The sequence below is a fragment of the Triticum urartu genome, chromosome 6 (assembly GCF_003073215.2).
Source record: "Triticum urartu cultivar G1812 chromosome 6, Tu2.1, whole genome shotgun sequence".
Classification (NCBI taxonomy): Eukaryota; Viridiplantae; Streptophyta; class Magnoliopsida; order Poales; family Poaceae; genus Triticum; species Triticum urartu.
Window position 1 is genome coordinate 433,512,314 of NC_053027.1, and position 21,958 is coordinate 433,534,271.

A 21,958-nucleotide genomic window follows, 5' to 3' on the forward strand; every position below is an offset into this window, starting at 1 on the left:
CTGGGAAGAAGCCGAACCCTTTTCAATAGGGGACAGGTGAACCACGTTAATGTGGAGGAGGTTGAAGATCAACCCGATGCAGTAATAGGTAAGTTTTTGGTTAAGTCATTTACTGCACTCGTTCTTTTTGATACTGGTGCATCGCATTCATACATATCAAGGGGATTTGTGGAAAAGTATAGCCTGCCCACTAGGATTCTTAAAACACCTATGCTAGTAAGCTCGCCAGGAGCAGAATACATGGCCAGACAAGGATGTTTCCAAGTACCATTGAGTATAGGAAGGCATGTATTCCCAACGGATTTAATTATTCTGGAATCCCAAGGGTTGGATGTGATTCTTGGTATGGATTGGCTGTCGATGTATGGAGGAAACATCGATTGCGCCAGTAAGACAATTTTGCTTACCACACCAGAAGGAAGAAGGATCGAGTATGTATCCCGGCATGTGCGAAACAGGACACAAGTGAATTGCCTAACAGGAGTTGTGCCAGTGGTAAAGGATTTTCCTGATGTATTTCCTGAGGAATTACCAGGCATGCCACCGGATAGAGACATTGAGTTTTTGATTGAGTTATTGCCATGTACAGGCCCAATATCGAAGCGACCATATAGGATGCCAGCAAAGGATTTGGTGGAAATTAAGAATCAGATTAAGGAGTTACTGGATAAAGGTTACATTCGCCCAAGTTCTTCGCCTTGGGGATCACCCGTACTTCTAGTGGAAAAGAAGGATGGATCATTAAGGATGGTTGTAGATTATCGGGGATTGAATGCAGTAACCATCAAGAACAAGTACGCACTGCCAATGATCAACGATCTGTTCGATCGGTTGCAAGGAGCTAAAGTGTTTTCCAAGATCGATTTGCGATCAGGGTACCACCAATTGAAGATTCGGGAGCAGGACATACCTAAGACAGCATTCACCACAAGATATGGACTGTATGAGTATACCGTTATGTCATTTGGATTGACTAACGCACCTGCCTATTTTATGAACCTGATGAACAAAGTGTTTATGGAGTTTTTGGATAAGTTCGTCGTAGTGTTCATTGATGACATTCTGGTTTATTCAAAGAATGAAGAGGAGCATAAGGAACATTTGCGTTTGGTTTTGGAGAAACTAAGGGAACATCAGTTATACGCCAAATTCAGCAAATGTGAGTTTTGGTTGAAGGAAGTTGGATTTCTTGGACACGTTATATCCGGAGAAGGTATAGCAGTTGACCCCACTAAGGTTGAGACCGTAACCGAATGGGAAGCACCCACAACAGTTGGAGAGATCCGGAGTTTTCTTGGACTCGCAGGATACTATCGGAGATTTATTGAGAACTTTTCAAAGATTGCAAAGCCTATGACTGAATTGTTGAAGAAGGATACCAAGTTCAAATGGACTGAGGAATGTGAGGCTAGTTTCCAGGAGTTGAAGAAACGATTGGTTACCTCACCAGTATTGATTTTGCCAGATCAGACCAAGGATTATGAGGTGGATTGCGACGCTTCACGTCGAGGACTTGGAGCAGTGCTTATGCAGGAAGGAAGAGTTGTTTCGTATGCTTCACGACAACTGAAGCCTCATGAGTTGAATTATGACACACATGATTTGGAGTTAGCAGCCATAGTGCATGCATTGAAGACGTGGAGACATTTCCTCATTGGGAATCATTGTGAGGTGTACACGGATCACAAGAGTTTGAAGTACATTTTCACGCAGAAGGAGTTGAACCTCCGACAAAGGAGATGGTTGGAGCTCATCATGGATTATGACATGAGATTGCATTACCATCCCGGAAAAGCTAATATAGTAGCTGACGCATTGAGCCGTAAGAGCCATGTCAATACTCTAGTGATGGGAGAAGTACCAAAGGAGTTAGCAGAAAACCTTCGTGAGCTATGTTTGGAAATAGTTCCGAGAGGCTATGTAGTAGCATTGGAGATTCAGTCAACATTGATGGATAGAATCAGAGAAGCTCAGAAATCTGACAAGGAGATTGCTGCTATAAAAGAGAAAATGAGTAAAGGAAAAGCAAAGGGATTTCGTGAGGATGAGCACGATACCCTATGGTTTGAGGACCGTGTTTATGTGCCCAATGACCCGGAGATCAGAAAGTTGATTTTGCAAGAGGCACATGATTCACCGTATTCGATTCACCCAGGGAATACCAAGATGTATTTGGATTTGAAGGAAACATTCTGGTGGACCGGAATGAAGAAGGATATTGCAGCATATGTAGCAGTTTGTGACGTATGTCAGAGAGTAAAGGCAGAGCATCAGAAGCCAGCAGGATTGTTACAACCTTTGCCGATACCCGAATGGAAGTGGGATAAGATAGGCATGGACTTCATCACAGGACTACCCAGGACGAAAGCAGGATATGACTCGATATGGGTAGTAGTTGATCGTTTGACGAAGGTAGCACATTTCATTCCAGTTAAAGACCACTTACACCAGTGCTAAATTGGCAAAGATATACATGACTAGAATCATTTGTTTGCATGGAGTTCCGAGGAGTATCGTATCAGATAGAGGAACCCAATTTACCTCAAAGTTTTGGAATCAGTTGCATGAAACTTTAGGAACCAGACTAGAGTTCAGCACAGCTTTACATCGACAGACAGATGGACAGACCGAGAGAGTCAATCAGATTTTGGAAGATATGCTGAGAGCTTGTGCACTAGATTATGGATCTAGCTGGGACGACAACCTGCCGTATGCGGAGTTTTCTTATAACAACAGTTACCAAACCAGTTTGAAGATGGCACCTTTCGAAGCTTTATACGGAAGGAGGTGCAGGACACCGTTGTCATGGGACGAAGTTGGAGACCGTCAATTCTTTGGACCAGATTTGATTAAGGAGTCTGAACGGAAAGTTAAGTTAATTCGCGATAGGCTCAAGGTAGCCCAGTCCAGGCAGAAGAGCTACACAGATTCAAAACGCAAGGAGACAGTTTACGGAAATGGAGACAGAGTTTATCTCCGAGTATCCCCACTTCGAGGAGTTAAGCGCTTTGGAGTTAAAGGAAAGTTAGCACCGCGTTTCGTTGGACCGTTTAAGATCTTGAAACGTATGGGAGAAGTCGCTTATAAGTTGGAATTACCAGAGGGACTGTCAGGAGTTCACGATGTATTCCATGTTTCTCAGCTGAAGAAATGTCACGCTGAGATGGCGGATATACCGCTAAGAGATACCGTGCCACTCGAAGCGATTCAGTTAAAGGATGACCTAACGTATGAAGAGAAGCCAGTCAAAATTCTCGATTATGCCAGCAGAGTTACCCGCAGCAAGGTTATCAAGTTTTGCAAAGTTCAGTGGAACCACCACTCAGAGGATGAAGCCACCTGGGAAAGAGAAGAAGATTTGCTCAAGGACCACCCTCACCTATTTTCTAGCCAACCCGAATCTCGAGGGCGAGATTCATCTTAAGGGGGGTAGGTTTGTAACATCCCAAATTTTCAATTTGGAATGTTATACATAGATCATCATGCATATCATATTTTTCTTGCATTTCGGTTGATCCTAGAAATTTCACGCAACTCAAGGACCTCCGGGGAGAGTTGGAGATTTCGTTATTTTCATATTTGAGTTTTCTCAAATTTTGAAAAGGAGGATCATTTGATTTATTTTATTTTATCTTCAATTATTTTCCGATATCCAAAAATATGAGAGAGGGAATAATATGACTTTCCCAAAAATTTAGGAAAATGAAGATTTAATAAATAGATCAATTTTGTTTGCCGGAGTTTTATTTGCATTTTATTTGGATAGGGAAAAATGCGCGTTTTCGAAAATTGCATTTTAGGTCCGGAGAAAAGTTCATTTTGTTCGGCTCATTTTTAGGAGTCAGGGAAAATTTACTTTAGATTTTTCGGAGCTCGTTTAGTTCTCTTTTTGATTTTTTTTCTCTACGCGCGGAAACTATTTAAAAAAAAAGAGAGAGCCAAGGCTCAGCCGGGCCAAGGCCCAGGCCGGCCACAGCCCCAACCGCCGCTGCGCCCCTGCGCCCAGGTGCGCCAGCGCAAGGCCAGGAGGACGCCGCCACCGCCTCTTGTTTCCCTGGCCGAATCCTAATAGGATTCTTAGGCCGTCTCTTTTCCTAGTTTCGTTTTCTTTCTTTTTCTTCTAGACTCTTTTTCCTAATCCTAGTCTAATTCTTGTCCCCTACCCCAAGTAAACCCCCCCTCCCCAATATAAATACCCAAGCACCCCCCCCTCTAAACATCAAATCAAAACCCCTCTCTACACCACCCAAGCCGCACCTCACCCCGCGCCTCTCACCGCCACCGCCGCGCCTTGCCTACACCGCCGCCACCCGTCACCCTCGCCGGAGACCTCGCCGGAGGTTGCCCCGCGTCTCTTTTTCTCGGATCGTTTTCTTTTAATCGTTCTGATTCTTTTCTTCTCTAAACCGTTCCGGTTTTCTAGATCGGTTTTTCGTTTCGGTTTTCTTCTCCGAAACCCTAGATCGGATTCGTTTTCTTTTCCAATTTAGTTGTCTTTGGACCGTTCGCCGGACCATTCGTCCTAACGAACGTGATCACCGGATTCTTCTAGGTTAACGACGTCCGTTCGTTTAACCGCTCTTCTTTTTCTTTTCGTCAGATCTATTCCGCGATCGCGATCTCAGATCCGATCTTCTTTCTAGTCTTTCTTTTTGCTCGTTTATCGGAATCAGGTGATTCAAGCGCCTGGAGTTTCGTCTCGAAACCGCCGTTCCGTCTAATCAACTTGAACAAGCTTTTGCTACAGTAAAATTTTGACCGAGATTCAACTTGCTAGAACCGAGTTGTTTTCTTCCGCCGTTTTTTTCCGTCGTTTGTTCGGTTCGTTCTTTCTTTGCAACCGGAGTTCTTAAGTTGAACTATCTGGTTCGATCTCTTGTTCGAGTTTTACCTGTGCATTAGATGAGTACTTATTGTATTCTTGTTATTTTTCTGCGATAGTTTACCCGGATTGCGCCGCTTGTTACTTCGAAACCCTAGGACTCGCGGATCATCAGCAAGGCAAGTAACACTTTGATCATACCTTTTCTACAACCCATGTTTTATTGCATTAGATCAATCCTCTCACATTGCATGATTACGATCTAATTAAATTGTGGGATGGGAAGTAGATGAGGTAGTACCTATTACCTGTATTATTATGAAACCTTTGGGAGTTACTTCTACGTTTGCTTATTATGCCATGCTATGCTAGTAGATGTGGATTGGGTGAGTGATATCCATGACAGATGTGAGTTGATAATTTTAATGGTTTATCTAAGGTGGCAACTTAGAAACACATCTGGGTGGATTGAGGCACCTGATGTCTATCAGGACTTGCCTGTTTTATTTTGGACCGCCACCCAGGCTCAAAGGGATCATAAGATAATTCATGCTAGAAACTTCCGTGTGCAGCCACATGCTACTATGGGCTCTGGCATAGTTGACTAAGTTGTGCGAACTCTTACGGGGTGGACTAGCAGATGTAGGGGATGTAGGTGTACCGGTCTACCCCACATGTAAGGTGCTAGTGCTTCTGAAAGACTATGTCTCGGTCATCCGTCTTCTCAAACACCATGTAGTGCGAGAAACCAAACGGAGGCGATCGAGTCTTGTGGGGAAAAGTGCGCAAACCTCTGCAGAGTGTACAAACTAATCATGATTAGCCGTGTCCCCGGTTATGGACAACTTGAGTATCTAGTACTTGAATATCATGTGAATCTCAACATGTTACTTCTAATTAATGTTGTTGGGTTTTAATTATTTTTAATTGGGATTGAGAATGCTGTCAACCATTCTCAATGTTTCACAACCACCATGATAGTTAAATAAACTTATTCCTTTGCAGTAGGGAAAAACTGGCTTTACGCAAAAACAGTAACCATAGAGCTTTCCACCAGCCAAATATGCATATAGTATAGTTGTTGCATTCCATTGCTCTCTATGTGTTACTTTGCCAGCATATTCCATGTGATGACCCGTTTTCGGGCTGCAACGTTAATGTTGCAGACTTTTCAGACGACGACTGAGGTGTTCTTAGGTCGTGGTTCTATACTCAGTGATGCCGTTGGAGTTGATGGACCCATTTATCTTCCGAGTCTTCCGCTGTTATCGATATTAGATGGCCTTCAGCCATATTTATTGTAATAAGTTCTTTTTGAGCCATCGATGTAATAAGTGTGTGATTGCAACTCTGCTATAAATCCTCGATGTACTGTGTGGTGTCAGCATTACTGATCCAGGGATGACACCGTAGCACAGTAGACGTGATCCATTTGGGTCAGGTCGCTACAGCTAATCATGAAGAAACGAATTTTCATTTCTCACATCCTCATACTGCTATATCTATTCTATTGCTTGATGAAATTGATCTAATTAATTTGATGTCATATTCTTCACTGTTGAAGTATATGAGTTCGTAAGATGCACTAATTCATCTTCAGGATGATCAACCCAAAGCCACTGAGTGGGTCCTCGACAGTGGATGTACAGATCACATGACTGGTGACAGGAACTTATTGATGGACACTGCTATATCTCCATCGCATCTGAAGCATATCACCTACGCTAACAAAGGCAAAAGTAAGGTATTGGGTCTAGGTAAGGTTGTGATACGTCTCCAACGTATCTATAATTTTTGATTGTTCCATGCTATTATATTATCTATTTTGGATATTTATGGGATTTATTATACACTTTTATATTATTTTTGGGACTAACCTATTAACCGAAAGCCCAGTGGAAATTGCTGTTTTTTGCCTATTTTAGTGTTTCGCAGAAAAGGAATATCAAACAGAATCCAAACGGAATAAAACCTTCGCGAGGATCTTTTTTGGAACAAACGCAATCCAGGAGACTTGTAGTGGACGTCAAGGAAGTAGCAAGGAGGCCATAAGGTAGGGCGGCGCGCCCCCACCCTCGTGGGCCCCTTGTAGCTCCACCGACCTACTTCTTTCGCCTATATATACCCTTATTCCCTAAAAACATCCAGGGAAGCCACAAAACTACTTTTCCACTGCCGCAACCTTCTGTACCCGTGGGATCCCATCTGGGGACCTTTTCCGGTGATCCACGGGAGGGGGAATCGATCATGGAGGGCTTCTACATCAACACCATAGCCTCTCCGATGATGTGTGAGTAGTTTACCACAGACCTTCGGGTCCATAGTTATTAGCTAGATGGATTCTTCTCTCTCTTTGGATCTCAATACAAAGTTCTCCTCGATGTTCTTGGAGATCTATTCGATGTAATTATTTTTGCGGCATGTTTGCCGAGATCCTATGAATTGTGGGGTTTTATTAAGATTATCTATGAACAATATTTGATTCTTCTCTGAATTCTTATATGCATGATTTGATATCTTTGCAAGTCTCTTTGAATTATCAGTTTGGTTTGGCCTACTAGATTGACCTTTCTTGCAATGGGAGAAGTGCTTAGCTTTGGGTTCAACCTTGCGGTGTCCTTTCCCAGTGACAGCGGGGGCAGCAAGGCACGTATTGTATTGGTTCCATCGAGGATAAAAAGATGGGGTTTATATCATATTGCTTGAGTTTATCCCTCTACATCATGTCATCTTGCCTAATGCATTACTCTGTTCTTATGAACTTAATATTCTAGATGCATGATGGAGAGCAGTCAATGTGTGCAGTAATAGTAGTAGATGCAGAATCGTTTCGGTCTACTTGACACAGACGTGATGCCTATGTTCATGATCATGCCTAGATATCATAACTATGCGCTTTTCTATCAATTGCTCGGCAGTAATTTGTTCACCCACCGTAATATATGCTATCTTGAGAGAAGCCAGTAGTGAAACCTATGGCCCCCGGGTCTACTTTACATCATATAAGTTTCCAATCTACAATTCTAGTTTACTATTTATTTTGCAATCTTTACTTTTCAATCTATAGAACAAAAATATCAAAAATAGTTATCTTATTTTCTCAATCAGATCTCAGTTTCGTAAGTGACCGTGAAGGGATTGACAACCCCTTTATCGTGTTGGTTGCGAGGTTCTTGTTTGTTTGTGCAGGTACTAGGTGACTTGCATGTAGTCTCCTACTGGATTGATACCTTGGTTCTCAAAAACTGCGGGAAACACTTACGCTACTTTGCTGCATCACCCTTTCCTCTTCAAGGGAAAACCAATTCATGCTCAAGAGGTAGCAAGAAGGATTTCTGGCGCCGTTGCCGGGGAGATTTGCACCAAGTCAAGTCAAGATTTGATCTCCCGACAACTAGCCATTTCTGGCGTCGTTGCCGCGGAGATCTACGCCAAGTCAAGACATACCAAGTACCCATCACAAACTCTTATCCCTCGCATTACATTATTTGCCATTCGCCTCTCGTTTTCCTCTCCCCAGTTCACATTTTGTCGTGGTTTTGTCACGGCAGATATCCTAGAGAAAGGACTTAGTCGTGGAGCCATCGCTACGGGTTAGCTTGAAGGGGTTAAAGCGGACACAAGGACGCAAGAGAGTTTATACTAGTTCGGCCCCTTCAATGAAGGTAAAAGCCTACTTCTAGTTGTGATGGAATTGATGGGTGTTTCGATGACTAGGGAGCGAATAAGCTTCGCCTATGCCTCGAGTCGTTGTCTCCCGTTGAACCGCCGCCGGGCCGTCCCCTTATATACATGGGTGACGCCAGTCGGTTTACAGAGTCCCGATACTAACTCATAGATGCGTCCGGTTCGGTCTCCACTATTCCTAACTTATAACACAAGTTACATACTGACGCCGGTTTATAGCTATAGGCCTTAAACCGATTATGGGCCTTTAGCCCTTATCTGCCCTCATGGGCTTTTATCATACTCAACTACTGATGAAGTTAACCCGGCCTGTCCTGGCCGGTTTACGCCCAGTAGTAATATCCCCAACATTAGGCCCCAAATTGATTTGAACAGGTTCATGTCAATCCTTAGCAAAAATCTTCATCTTCAACATCTTCTTGTATTTTGTAGAACCGCCGTCATGTCATCTTCTCTGCTTGCGGTAGACCGGTGTGACGTCACTGGTTATAAAGAACCTTATCCTGTTAACAAGCCTGCGACAATTAAGGCCGCATCTTCGTTTCCAAACTCGCGGCTCCTTGATTCTCGCGCCTGACATATCCCTTTCTTTATAAATAGGACCGAAGGGTCATTTCCTTTCTCTTTCCCTCCGACCCCTTCTGCTTCATCTTCCTCGCGTTGCCCAGCTTCGGAGCTCCGCCGCCACCGTCGACCTCTGCATCAACCTTGGCCGCTGCATCAACCTGAGCACACCAGAGCATCGCGGCGACCTTCCGCTTCTTCCTCAGCTCCGGTAAATCTTCTTTCCTTTCCCCCGCAGATCTGTTCTAGGGTTTCCTCGTTCGTCGAAGTTTCATCGATACTCTGGCGCTTGTTCTTCCTTTGTTTCTTCTTTAGCCCATGAATAAAACTTCAAACCTGATGTATTCCCCGTAATGGCTTATCTTCTGTTACCAAAGCAAACCTTTATGCACATAAAACATTGATCTGGTCCCTTGTGAATTGCTTTGAGATCAACCTTTTAGGTCTAAATCCTTTTATTTTTCTGTCTTACGGTAGAGCCAAAATTTTACTGTGACCTTATGAAATCTGTTTTTACCTTCCTTAGTCATTCTTGCCTTAGATCTGTATCCTCTTTACCACATAGGCGGTTCACCTTTGAAAAAGCAATCTTATCATATATCATTAGTCCCCTTGTTGAATCGCTGTGATGCTGTTGCTTCATAAACTCCGGTTTAGATAGATCTGCTTCCGGTTTAACATTGCACATAATGTACTTTGTAGATTTCATCATGGCCAAGCAAGTGTATGAGTGCAATTGGGTCCCTTCTCGCGTCACAGAGGATCAACTGGACGATTTAGTCCTGATTGGCGCTTTGGGCAGCAAAGACACCGTCCATTGGAGGGCTCCTGGCAAAGAATGCCCCCCACACCTCGAGAAGGAGAGGTTGTTGTTTTCGTAGACCACTTAGCCCGGGGTTTTAAGCCGCCCGGTTCTAAATTCTACCGGGATGTTCTAGCTGATTTCCAACTCCATCCGCAAGACACTGGCCCCAACTCTGTTACAAATATGTGCCACTTCCAAGTGCTCTGTGAGGTGTTCTTTCAAGAGGAGCCCACAGTGGAATTATTCAGAGATCTTTTCCATCTAAACCGCCGTACTGAGTTTACTGATGGCTCTAATACGGAGTTGGGTGGCATGGTGATTCAAAAAAGGAAAGAGGTCACATACCCTCATGCCAAGCTGCACAGTCACCCCAAGGAGTGGAATCAGACATGGTTCTACTGCAAAGACACCTCCCCTCCTAGTGAGAATCCCTTGCCTCGCTTTCGTCCGGAGCGGCTCAGCAATACCCATCCTTTTCCTCAACGATTGAGTGCCCAGGAGAGAAGCAAATATGCTCCTCAGCTGTCAAAGCTCAGAGCCTTTATGGCCAACGGTTTAACAGGGGTTGACCTTGCTCGCTGTTGGATATCATGGAGCATACTGCCCCTTAGTCAGCGCTCCAGTTTGATGTGCAAATATACTGATAGTGTGGATGACCCACTGCGACATTCAAGACTCCAGCTCTCTGGTGAAGAAATCACAGAAGCTGTGCGTAAGATACTGAATGAACCGGAGCACATCTGCGCTAGAACCGGCCTACTTCCCTTCTGTGCCACCAACAAACCGCCAGCTGTAAGACTTTGATTTTTCTCTTTGCTGAATCTGTTATTGATATGTTTGGTCATTGTTTTTAATATCAGTGTCTGCATAATCAGGGCGATGATCCGTTTTGGAGCAAAAGGCTGCCGCAGGAGAAACCAGAGAAAACAGATAAACCGGAAAGAGCAACCCGGCAAAAAACTAAAGCTGTGAAGAAGATTGCCCACCGGAAAAGAACCACTGCATCTTCTAATCCGGCCCCTGATGACGAGGTGGATAATCCGGACTTTGAGGTAGAGCTTGACTCACTTGGTTTATTTTTCATGCATCTTATTGATGATGATATTTGTCAGGATGATGCCGAAGCCAGCCATGCGGATGTTGCAGAGGTAATTATTCTCTCTTCCGATTCAGAAACTTTGCCTTCACAAAAAATCCGTCAGGCAAACCGGAAAGTTAAATTTTCTCATCCTCTTGCTTATTTGGATCCTAAACTTCTTATGAAGACTCAACAACACGAAGCTCGCCGCACCACCCGGCACAGCGGCCAGGTAGTTACCTTCGCCGGTTACCGAACAGTCCGGTTCGGAAACGTCATTCCGAGGTCTCTAATTCGCTTGTCAGTGCTTGTCCTAAAGCGGGCTGCTTTCGTCAACCTCTTAATCCGTCTGAATCCGATTATCAGGTTATTTCCCACTCATCTTCTGGCGAGTCGTCGGCTACTCAGCTCCCACCGCTCAAAACGGTGCTTGGGTAAGCTATATTTATTGTGATGTTTGTAGTATATTGCCTTAGAACATATGCTATATTTAATTTTGTTATTCTTCTTAGGGCCAAACCTAGGCCGAGCAAGAAGGCCCGCCTGGATAAAGTGGCCGAAGAAGATGTCATTCTTGAACCAGGCACCACACCCAATCTTGAAGCGGCTATTCCTGAGGATATTCCCAATGATCCACCGCAGCCAGATGATGATCTTGCTACTAAGGAAAGACCTACTGATACCTCAGGTCCTATCCATCAGCCCATAGGTTCCCTCCGGGTTGAAAGCTCCACCGGTCCCGCAAAACCTACTGACAAGCCAATAGGTCCAGTGCAAACCGGCGGTACCAATGATGATGAAGTTGTCATTACTGGTACTGGCCATACTGAGCCAAGCAATCCTATCGCTTTATCCAAACATTCTTCCAAGGAAGAATTAGCTGCTTTTGGCAAAGGCAAGTGGAATGCTGATCTGACGGTTTACGCTGCTCTGAACGCCCAAGATATCCATTCCGGCTATCTGAACCGGCTGTATACCAGCCGTGACTATGAAGCCGGTCTGGTTAACATGATGAAGGATAAATATGAGGTAACTTCCATATGCTCCTTCCTGTTTGTATGCTTTCATTCTTGCTGACTCTCCTAGCCCCTAAGGGCCGATTTGAAATATTCTTTCAAACCGGGACTTAATAATATGAATCTTGATGCTTTGAAATTTTTTGATGTAGTCCCCAAGGGCCGGTTCAACTTAGCGTAGTTAAACCGGTACTTTAAGTAATTGAAACTGCCGCGTCAGAATACATATGATCAAATAGCCATTAGCCCCCAAATGCCAAGTTGAATACTTGTATTGAGCTTGGGACTTTGTAAACAATTGAAAGATGAAGATCGAATATGCATTAGCCCCCAAGTGCTAAGCGCATAACTTGTTATGTGGTTGGTACTTGAATCCTTCTACCGATTTGTTGAAACATATATCTGTATGCCTGCAGGCGGAGCTGAAGGCGAAAGAAAGCCAAGTCATCGATCTGCAAGAAAACCTGAAAACCCAATAGGCTGAAACCTCCAAGGAAAAAGAGGAATTGGCCAGTGCCTTAAGCGCCATGGAACAACTTAAGGAGAACTTCAAGAAGAAACGGGCGGATTGGGTCACTGAAAAATCCGCTTTGATCAAACGAGCAGAGGATGCTGAGGCTGCACTGAAACCAGTGACGGATGAACTGACCAGCATAAAGCGGCACGTTCATGCCATGACCACTGCTATCTTTGGTAAGCCAGCTTGCCTTCTGAATTGGTTCTGCCTTTTTACAGAGTCACCGGTTTATTAACCTTTTATGGTATTTCAGGGACACGCATTGGTCACTTGGGGTCAGATGTGCGGAAGAAATTAAAAGCTGCCTATACCTTGGTTGAACAATTGTATACTGGTGCCCAGCGGATCATCTGTACCGCGTCTCATAACAAACCGGCGCTCACTTTGATTCAAGATACTTTGATGAAACTGTCAGTGCTTCCTGCCCGGGTTGAAGAGCTGAAGAAATCTGCTGCTCGAACCGGTGCAATCAATGCTTTAATCTGGGCAAAAGCCTGGGTGCCGGATTTTGATCCTATTGAAGAGGCTCAGGGTTATCCCAGTTTGAAGGAAGACGGGTCAGAATTTGGTGAAGCGGGTCTGCGAGCCATAAACCAGGAGGTACGTCCGCTAGCTTGTCAACTGGCTGAGGAAGCAGATTTGTCTCATTATCAGGCCCAATATGACAGCCAGAACAAGTGAATAGCTTCCCTAGTCCATGAATCGGAAAACCTAATCCCTCCAATCCGTAAGCATACTTATGCTCCCGATATTGACCCGTCTTCGCTAATCCATGACGAAGCTGTTTTTCAAGCATTGATGGGAATCGATTGGACAACTGTGGATTTCCAGCCACTGGGTAGAGAAACGGAAGATGAAGCGGCGCAGGATGACCCACAACCATCAGGCTAGGCTGGTGGCCAAGCTTAAACCGGAAGCCGGTTTTAAAACTGTTTCTCCTTTGTGAAAAACAATTATGTTATTATGGGCACCATGTTGCCTTGTAATAGGCTAGCTGATACATTTGATGTTGATATGCCTTCGTACATAACTTGTTCTTCCTGTGGTAATGAACTATCCAAAATATTTTCTGAAATAAGATATTCGTTAAGTGCCACCGCGGTTGTACCGTTAGGCGGAATATGATGTTTGTATATATAAAGTCAAAACATCCAAAACAAAATTTTAAGTATATGATCAAATTTTTTGAGATACATAATACCTGCCACCGTTGAGTGTGAAGTTGGCTTGGCCAACCTTGAAGCGGAGTTTTTGCAAACCCACATTGTTGGAGGAAATAACAACTCCTATATATGTATATGACACTGGTTACCATGTAAACCGTGCCGGGTTATAATGAACACCGTGTTACTCCATAAGAGGATGTTAACAACAAGGATCAAACCGGACAAATAGTCTCCGGATTGACGTGAACTGTGTTCCGTCAATTGATTGGTTAAAAAACTTTGTCGGTTTAAAGAACACAATAAAAAACAAAAACCCCCCTTCAAAGAAAAGTATGAAGGAAAAGTAACGACAAAAACATTTGCCAAAAAAGATTTATTTAAGCTGATCAAATGGCGTAACCATGGCCAAACCCGACCAAGCTCCCGTTAGGTCTAACTATGGTTCTAGTTAGCCAGGTCCCCAAGTGATTCTTGTGGCATTTATGCCGACAAAATGGCGTGGTCATGGTTCGGGTTCGACCAAGCCCCCAAGTGATTCTGTGGCCTTAGGCCGATCAAGAGGCATGATTGGTTCAGACATGACCAAGTCCCCAAGTGATCTAGTGGCTTTCGCCTATCAAGAGGCATGGTATTGGTTCGGACACGACCAATCCTCCAAGTGATATAACACGATGCTTTTAGCAAAGCGAACTCAAGGGGTAAACCGGAGGCCGCTTTAGAGCAACTCCGTGTAACCTCACATGATGTAAAAGAACAGATACCCCGCTTTATCTGAGGTTCTGGTTTATTATACTTAATCATAATATATACATTGTATGTACATAAGCATAGCCAAGGGCTCAGGTATAGTAAGGCCGAAGATGAGATATATTCCACGGCCTGTTAGTCTCCTCCTCTGATGTACGTGAGTCCTTATGCTCTCGAATATCGATCAGATAGTATGACCCGTTGTGCAGATTCTTGCTGGCCACGAAAGGCCCCTCCCAAGGTGGGGATAGCTTATGCATATCAGTCTGATCTTGGATGAGCCGAAGCACCAAATCTCCTTACTGGAAGGCTCTGGTTCTGACTCGACGACTGTGATAATGACAAAGATCCTGTTGGTAAATTGCCGACCGGCCGGCTGCGATGTCACGCTCTTCATCATAAGCATCTTGCCGTGCTGTCTCGTTGTCTGCTTCATCATAAGCCGTGACACGAGGTGAGTCATGACAGATATCGCTAGGGAGAACCGCCTCCACTCCATAAACCATGAAGAACGGTGTGTATCCTGTTGATCTGTTGGGTGTTGTATTGATGCTCCATAACACAGATGGTAATTCTTCTACCCAACAACCCGGCGTTCTTTGCAAAGGAACCATGAGCCGGGGCTTGATGCCTCTCAAGATCTCTTGATTAGCTCTTTCTGCTTGACCATTGGACTATGGATGTGCCACTGATGAAATGTCGAGCCGGATGTGCTCCCGTTCGCAGAACTCCTTCATAGCACCTTTGGATAAATTGGTACCATTATTTGTGATAATACTGTGCGGAAAGCCAAACCGGAAAATCACCTTTTTGATGAACTGAACCGCCGTGGCCGCATCACACTTGCTAACAGGTTCTGCCTCCACCCACTTTGTAAACTTGTCCACCGCCACCAGGAGGTTGGTCTTCTTATCTTTGGACCTTTTGAAAGGCCCAACCATATCTAGCCCCCAAGTCGCAAACGGCCAAGTAATTGGAATCATCCTCAATTCTTGAGCCGGTACATGAGCACGTCTTGAAAACCTTTGGCAACCATCACATCGTCTGACCAGATCCTTCGCATCAGCATGAGCAGTTAACCAATAGAAACCATGGCGAAACGCTTTAGCCACCAGAGACTTTGAACCGGCATGGTGACCGCAATCTCCTTCGTGGATCTCCCGCAAAATTTCACGGCCTTCTTCAGGAGACACGCAACGTTGAAAAGCTCCTGATACACTGCAATGATGCAACTCACCGTTGATGACAGCCATGGACTTGGATCGCCGGATTATCTGCCGAGCCAGAATCTCATCTTCTGGCAACTCGCCCCGGTTCTTGTACGCCAGATAAGGAAGCGTCCGATCCGGAATAACATGAAGAACTGCCACCAATTGAGCCTCCGGATCAGGAATGGCCAAATCCTCTTCACTAGGGATCTTCACCGACGGGTTGTGCAGCACATCCAGAAAAACATTGGGTGGGACCGGTTTGCGCTGAGAGCCCAACTGGCTTAAAGCGTCCGCCGCTTCATTTTTCCGCCAGTCCACGTGGTCCACCTGATAGCCTCTGAAATAACCTGCAACAATATCCACCTCACGATGATATGCTGCCATGAGTGGGTCCTTGGAGTCCCAAGTGCCAGACACTTGCTGAGCCACAAGGTCCGAATCACCGAAGCACTTAACTCGACTTAGATTCATCTCCTTAGCCATCCGAAGACCATGGAGCAAGGCTTCATACTCAGCTGCATTGTTTGTACAAGGGAACATTAAACGGAGAACATAACAAAACTTATCACCTCGTGGGGAAGCTAATACGACTCCAGCCCCCGAGCCTTCCAACTGCCTGGATCCATCAAAATGGATGGTCCAATACGTATGATCCGACTTTTCTTCAGGTGCTTTCATTTCCGTCCAATCATTGATGAAATCAACAAGTGCTTGAGACTTAATCACCATCCGAGGCACATATTTCAAACCGTACGGCCCCAGCTCTATAGCCCACTTTGCAATCCGGCCAGTTGCTTCCCGGTTCTGAATGATATCTCCCAAAGGAGCAGAACTGACCACTGTAATTGGGTGCCCTTGGAAGTATTGCTTAAGCTTCTGGCTTGCCATAAAAACTCCGTACACCAGCTTCTGCCAATGCGGATACCTTTGCTTGGACTCAATGAGTACCTCGCTGATATAATAGACCGGACGTTGAACCGGATGCTCCTTACCTGCCTCCTTTCGTTCCACCACAACAGCCATGGTGACCGCACGAGCATTAGCAGCAACATATAGCAGTAACGGCTCCTTGTCAATGGGAGCGGCGAGCACAGGCGGATTGGCCAATTGCCGCTTTAAGTCCTCAAACGCTTCATCAACAGTAGAACTCCAGACGAACTGATCCGTCTTCTTCAACATCTGATACAAAGGGATCGCCTTCTCACCAAGGCGGCTGATAAACCGGCTTAACGCGGCAATCCGGCCTGCCAGGCGTTGAACATCATTGATACACTTTGGTTTAGCCAGGGAGGTGATGGCTGTGATCTTCTCCGGATTAGCCTCAATTCCCCTGTTGGACACCAGAAAACCCAATAACTTGCCCGCCGGTACACCAAAGACACACTTGTCCGGATTAAGCATCATCTTGTATGTCCTTAGGTTATCAAAGGTTTCCTTCAAATCATCAACTAGAGTCTCCTTCTCCCTGGATTTAACCACGATATCATCCACGTAAGCATGTACATTACGGCCAATCTGCTTGTGAAGACAATTTTGTACACACCGTTGATAAGTTGCCTGGGCACTTTTTAGCCCAAAGGGCATAGACACATAGCAGAAGGCTCCAAAGGGAGTTATGAATGCCGTCTTCTCCTGGTCCTTAACTGCCATTTTGATCTGATGATAGCCAGAATATGCATCCAAAAAACTTAAACGCTCACAACCCGCCGTAGCATCAATGATTTGATCAATACGGGGGAGGGTAAAAGGATCGGCTAGACAAGCTTTATTAAGATCTGTGTAATCCACACACATACGCCAGGTGCCGTTTTTCTTAAGGACTAGCACCGGATTGGCAAGCCACTCAGGGTGAAAAACTTCAACAATAAAACCAGCTGCTAAGAGCCTGGCTACCTCTTCTCCAATCGCCTTGCGTCTTTCTTCGTTAAACCGGCGGAGGAACTGTTTCACCGGTTTGTATTTAGGATCCACATTAAGTGTGTGCTCAGCGGGTTGCCTCGGTACACCTGGCATGTCAGAGGGCTTCCATGCAAAAATGTCCCGATTCTCAAGGATGAACTCGATGAGCGCGCTTTCCTATTTCGGATCCAAGTTGGCACTAATGCTGAACTGCTTGAACGAATCGCCAGGTACGAAGTCAACAAGCTTAGTTTCTGCTGCCGATTTGAACTTCAGGGTTGGATCATGCTCTGTAGTTGGCTTCTTCAACAGAGTCATGTCCGCCGGATAAACATTGTCTTTATAGTACTTCAACTCCTCGGTGGCACAAACCGACTCTGCATAAGCCGCATCTCCTTCCTCGCATTCCAAAGCGATTTTGCGGCTTCCGTGAACCGTTATTGTCCCCTTGTGACCAGGCATCTTGAGCTGCAAATACACATAACAGGGCCGAGCCATAAACTTGGCGTATGCCGGACGCCCAAACAGGGCATGATATGGACTTTGGATTTTCACCACTTCAAACGTTAATGTCTCCAACCTGGAATCATGATCATCCCCAAAGGCCACTTCAAGAGCTATCTTATCAACGGGATATGCTGATCTGCCAGGCACTACACCGTGGAATACTGTATTGGACGGTTTGAGATTCATATCTGTAAGTCCCATATGACGGAAGGTCTCATAGTATAGGATGTTAATGCTGCTCCCTCCATCCATGAGAATCTTGGTGAACTTATAACCTCCCACCTGAGGCGCCACCACCAGAGCCAACTGACCCGGATTATCGACCTGGAGTGGGTGATCCTCTCTGCTCCATATGATTGGCTGTTCAGACCAACGTAGATAACGGGGTGTGGCCGGTTCAACAGAGTTGACTGCCCGCCTCTGAACCTTCCGGTCTCACTTGTCCAAGCTAGTGGTAAAGACATGATACTGCCCATTACTCAACTGCTTTGGGTTGCTTTGGTAACCTGACTGTTGCTGCTATTGGTTGTAACCACCCTGGTTGTTCTGACTATTTTGACCATTATGTCCACCCAGATTACCATTAAATCCTGAACCGGAACTTCCTCCACCGTAACCCGGCCCGGACCCCAAGCCACCGCCAGATCCGTGATCATACCGGAAATTATTAGAATTTTTGAACTCCTGCATAATAAAGCAATCCTTCCAAAGGTGGTTTGCTGGCTCCTCCTTCGTCCCATGTCTTGGACAGGGCTGGCTTAGTAGATAGTTCAGGCGGTTTGGGTTGGGGTTGGGCGCTCCACTACGATTTTTCGGCCTACCCTTGCGCCGCTGGCCATTGTCATGTACGTTGGTATTAGCCACAAAATCCATGTTGCCATCCGCTTTACGCTTGCCTCCTCCGCCATTTCCTACCCAGTGATGTTGCTGACCTTTGGAGCTGCTGTTCTTCTTTCCCTTCCCTGTCTTGTCATCATCAGATTCGGGATCCTTGGTACTATCAGAATCAGCATATTTTACCAAAGCGGCCATGAGGGTCCCCATGTTGGTGCAATGACGCTTCATCCATCCCAATTTCAACTTCAGGGGCCCAAACCGGCAGTTGCCTTCTAGGGTTAATACTGCGGTGTCAGCGTTGATGCGGTCTGAGGAGTGCAACACTTGTGAAACCCGGCGCACCCAATGAGTCGTTGACTCTCCTTCCTCCTGGACGCATGCAGCTAAGTCCACTATCGACATAGGTTGTTTACAGGTATCCTAGAAATTGTTGATAAACCGGGCTCGCAACTGGGCCCATGAACTGATAGAATTAGCGGGCAAGCTTTTTAACCAAGTACGGGCCGTTCCTTCAAGCATCATGGTGAAGTATTTCGCACACGCCGTGTCATCCACATCAAGCATCTCCATGGCCATCTCATAGCTCTCTACCCATGTCTCTGGTGGTTGATCCGCCGTATAATTTGGTACCTTGCATGGGCCTTTGAAATCCTTGGGAAAGCGCACGTTGTGTAAAGCGGGGACGAGGCAAGGCACCCCCAAAGAACTAGAAGTAACACCAGGTTCGATCGAAATGGTTGGACGAACCGGCGTGAGCTGCCGAGCCTGATGCTGTGCGGCTAACTCGGCCTCCCTACGCGCTCGGGCCCGGTTCACCACTTCCTGAGCGTCATCAGCACCACCCGTCGGGTTGTTGTCCCGGGGTGCCCCACGCCGTTCATTACTCGACACTGCCGGTTCATCCATATGTCTGCTATAGCTCTGGCTTGGACGAGGGGTCGAGTGGATCCGGTCGCGGCTGTACGAGTATGCTTCCTGTTGGGCCAAAGCGGTCCTCAGAAGTTCCTTGACCCGCTGTGTCTCTACTGCCTGTGGTGAGTCACCTTCAATTGGAATGGCCTCCAGCCGTGCAGCAGCGGCAACAAGATTGTCCATTGGGCTGGAGTAGTGACCCGGGGGTGTTAAAGCAGCCTGAGGTACAACGGTGTTTTGACGAGGCGGGTCGATCTGACGAGGCTGAACCGGTGCACCGGTCCTAGGGGCTTCTGCCCGGTTCCCGTCCAGTGGATTGCCGGCTCTTGGCCTTGGAGTGTTGAAAAGGTCTCTGGCCTCGAAAACCGGAGGTAAGTGGGACTGGTGCTTCCTCCTCATGACTTCATGTGATGCGCTCTGGTCTAACATAAGCCTGTAGGCCTGTGCGTCTAAAGCAGCCCGCTCTGTGGCCATCCTGGTGTCCTCAGCCGCCAGATCCGCCTTGGCCTGGCTGATCTGTTCCTTTACCTTTGCAATCTCCATATTGTGAACGTCCTGATCTGGCGGATTAACTTCCGCCATAAGCACAGCCAACGCATCAAATAGCTCTGATAGAACCTGAGACGGCGGGCGCACAGGGCCTCCTGCCCCGGCGGCCGTTCTGCTGCTGAACCGGAAATCATTGCCGCAGCTGTCGAAGAATGAAGCGCTGCTTGTGTTCCGGCCATGAATACTCCAACCCGGTTGGGCAGATCAGAGGGGTCCGGAATACTGTCGCCATCGGAACAGCTCCCAATCCGGCCATCTTGTAGCTGATAAAGAGATTCAGTTTCTCCGGTCGAAGATTCGTCACCGGAACAAATGACAGTCGCCCCGCAAAATCCCGATCCGTCCTCATGACTTCCTCCATGGATGACTCCCACGAAGGCACGCTTCATGGCCGGTTTAACCCGGGCGGATTGCGCACGCTGAGCCATCTCGACGAGGTCGGTGCAGATGTCCGGCTCAGGGCCCGGTTCACCGATCTTCCCAATGAAAACGTGAATGGTACCAAAGGGGACCCGGTACCCGTACTCAACTGAGCCGGCCTCGGGGCCCCAGCCTACATCGTCGATGTAGAGCCTGTCGCGACGACTCTTAGTCATCCGGCCTACAGCATAGCCCTCGAGTCCTTCAAAGCGGCCCTCCAAGAACCGGAAATCATCGTGCGATAGCCCCACGGTGGGCGCCAACTGTTGTGGTTTTGTCACGGCAGATGTCCTAGAGAAAGGACTTAGTCGTGGAGCCATCGCTACGGGTTAGCTTGAAGGGGTTAAAGCGGACACAAGGACGCAAGAGAGTTTATACTAGTTCGGCCCCTTCAATGAAGGTAAAAGCCTACTTCTAGTTGTGATGGAATTTATGGGTGTTTCGATGACTAGGGAGCGAATAAGCTTCGCCTATGCCTCGAGTCGTTGTCTCCCATTGAACCGCCGCCGGGCCGTCCCCTTATATACATGGTTGACGCCCGTCGGTTTACAGAGTCCCGATACCGGCTCATAGATGCGTCCGGTTCGGTCTCCACTATTCCTAACTTATAACACAAGTTACATACCGACGCCGGTTTATAGCTATAGGCCTTAAACATCTATCCTCTGTTATGATTGTGTTTTTTATGTTTTAATTAGTGTTTGTGCCAAGTAAAGCCTTTAGGATCTTCTTGGATGATTGTTATTTGATCTTGCTGAAAAAAACAAAAAGTATGCGCTCACGAGAATAATTTTCATTATTAAACAGAGAGCGATAAAATACTGATTCCAAATGAACTAGATCAATATACAAATTATTTAGGATGTCCTAATTTCTCAGGATTTTTGGAGTTACAGAAGTATTCGAAACCTACATATTACTTCAAACTATTCTGTTTTTGACAGATTCTGTTTCTCGTGTGTTGTTTGCTTATTTTGAAGAATCTATGGCTACTATCGGGGGGGGGGTATGAACCATAGAGAAGTTGGAATACAGTAGGTTTAACACCAATATAAATAAAGAATGAGTTTATTACAATACCTTAAAGTGGTGGTTTGTTTCTTATACTAACGGAGCTCATGAGATTTTCGGTTGAGTTTTGTGTTGTGAAGTTTCCAAGTTTTTGGGTAAAGATTTGATGGATTTCGGAACAAGGAGTGGTAAGTGCCTAAGCTTGGGGAT